The sequence below is a fragment of the Empidonax traillii genome, unplaced genomic scaffold (assembly GCF_003031625.1).
Source record: "Empidonax traillii isolate 1590-97213 ecotype Southwest subspecies unplaced genomic scaffold, ASM303162v1 scaffold345:size607713, whole genome shotgun sequence".
NCBI classification, from domain to species: Eukaryota; Metazoa; Chordata; class Aves; order Passeriformes; family Tyrannidae; genus Empidonax; species Empidonax traillii.
Window position 1 is genome coordinate 585,132 of NW_020955538.1, and position 2,383 is coordinate 587,514.

Genomic DNA, 2,383 nt, shown 5'->3' on the forward strand with positions numbered 1-2,383 from the left:
AAAAAAAAAAAAAAAAAAAAAAAAAAAAAACCAAACAAAATCCAGCACACCAAACCAAACCAAAAATTAACTGACTTACCAAAAATCACAGACGGAAGAAATGGTCTAAAATACAGTTTAGTGGACTTTCTCTTTTTGAATGCCACGTATTAGAATGTTAGTTGTGCAACAAACGCTGCAGATCAGGTCAAGAAAGCGGTCACCACACTGACTAAAGCCAGCACACAATGCAGTAAAAATGCACAGCTTTCACAAAACTGGTTGGGCAACTCTTGTCACTTGACTACATTGGCTCTTTAATGGCTTCAACAACAAGACCAGCTCAGCTTTGTTTTCTGCACTTGGAACTGTCAGGGTGCAAACTGAAATGGATGTGCCCATCAGTCCCGAGTCTGTGAGTGGCACTAGTGTGTCAAAAGCAGTCCCCCACCATGGCCTGCCCCACACCTCCCCACAGAGGGGCAAAGCCTGTCAGCAGGACCTGCACCCCAAACTGCAGTGGGGTGGCCAGCACAGACAAGCAGCACTCTGCTTATGCTCAGGTAAGCTTCTCCCCAGCGTGACCCTGCAGCGCACAGAGGATGCTTCTAAGCAATTGCCATCAGCCATCAGCCTGGAAATCCCCAGTGCAAGTACATGCACAGGACAGGCTCCCCTGCCTCCATTCTCATGCAAGCAATGCCTTGGAGTCCAACAAATCTCCAAGGAGATTGGGTTGTAGATACCTTCCTGAGACCCAGCAGCTTTCCCACCTTGCCAGAGCACCCAAAGGCTACCACAATCCAGGTGGAAGAAAACCTTAAAACAAGCTTTTTTTCTATCTTACGAGACAGCACCAGAGATCGTGAGACTTAGGAAGGAGCCAGGTAGTATAACTGATTTTTATCTTTTCCACTTCCTTCTCCCATAAAACTCAAGAGGTCGAGGACTTTCTACTGTAAAGTTCCCCCTCAAAACAAACTGGTTTTCAGTTACTTCCATTTTCTCAGATGCCAGGGCAGATAACTAGTGGGTGTTTAGATTCAGCACAGCCATGCCAGACATGTTTCTGAGAAGTTGCAGCATCTGCCTGAACTGGGAAATGAGGTTTCCTACTCTTTTGGTTCTTTCCAGGAATTAGCAGAGAGAGTAGTTTTACTTCAAGGGCAGGAAGGTTTCCTCAGCTTGGCAACTTGCACAGCAACTAAACAAACAACCTCTCTTTTCCACCTCCCCCTCCGCTCATTGAGCCTTTGAACCACACGCCTCCACAGACAGGTGGATTGGGCTGAGCAGAGCCTAGGCACCAGCAGCTAGCACGGCAACGAAGCTGAGCTTACCCAGAACCGTTCCCAGTAACAGCAGGTTCTCCTGTAGCTCACTCCATAGCTGAAGCCAGACACTTTGAGAAGCCAAAGCACTAGAGACCATTCAGGAGAGCACAGGGCAATGAGCACTCCCTTGTCCTTCTCAGACTAAGCCTCTGGAGAAGCTTGGACACCCTGCCAAGCTATCAGAGTGCTCACCAGAGCAATGCTGCAGCTGACAGACTAGCCCACTGAAGAATGGAAGCATCTTCTGGCACCAGGATTCTCCGCAAGACCTCTCCCTCTAGAGTATATCCACATGATCCCAAATGGCAGAACAGAAGAAAAAAAAAAAATCCAAAAACCCAAAGCCCACCACAAAGCAAAAAGAGCAGAGATCTCTGCCTTGTTTTTCCAAATGATTGTGAAGCTTTAGAATGGTCAGCTTCCTCAAGCAACAGAAGAGACAGGCTATTAGTCTACTTTAATCATATCACATGCTTTGTATCAGATCATTTGCTGATAGCAAGGCACTGATCTTAAGAAGCAGAGGCATTAACCATTTAGCCCCACAGATCAAGTAAAGCTCAAAGACTACGGCAAACCCATCATGACTGGAAAATCACCGTAAGTCCTACTGGCACAGGAAAGTGCCTCGGGCCCCAGGGAATGCATCTTTTGGCTTGTTACCAGAAACAGTCCCTTTACTATTTGTAATCTCAGGAGTCTTTGTTTTTGCCAAATAGACCACTTGTTAATTGCAGCACTCTTATCATTTACCAGCCCAGTATGCCACTGAACCACTCCCATTTCCCTGCCAGTATGTTGGCACTGCTACATGTGATTTTAGAGCAGAAGACCGCTGATTATCAGCTTTAACAATCATCCCTCTTCAGCAAAGTCTCCAGTCTTAAGGACCCCACTTCAGGCTGACAGTACAGGAGTACAGGAGCCAAAATACAGGATTCCTGCAAGATTCTCCCACACAGGATCTCACAGTGCCTCCCACACTTGCATATCAGGGAGGACAAGGAAAGAAATTCAGCAAACCCATTTGTTACAAGTAGACAGGGCCAGCTGAGCCTGACATCTCCAAA

The 2,383-nt window shown here is 46.7% G+C and overlaps 1 protein-coding gene across 4 annotated transcripts in view; it reads right to left on the bottom strand.

Annotated features, from left to right (window-relative positions):
• Positions 1 to 2,383, bottom strand: part of CD82 (CD82 molecule) — a 45,116-nt gene that overhangs the window by 29,650 nt on the left and 13,083 nt on the right. The window contains exon 1 of one of the 4 annotated variants that reach the window (XM_027892299.1): positions 1,320 to 1,338. The exons of 2 other annotated variants lie outside the window; for them this stretch is intronic. The gene's annotated coding sequence lies outside the window, so the exon portion shown is untranslated. Of the gene's footprint in view, positions 1 to 79; positions 154 to 1,319; positions 1,339 to 2,383 lie in introns of those variants that run through there. One more of the 4 variants, XM_027892298.1, reaches the window with a different exon arrangement.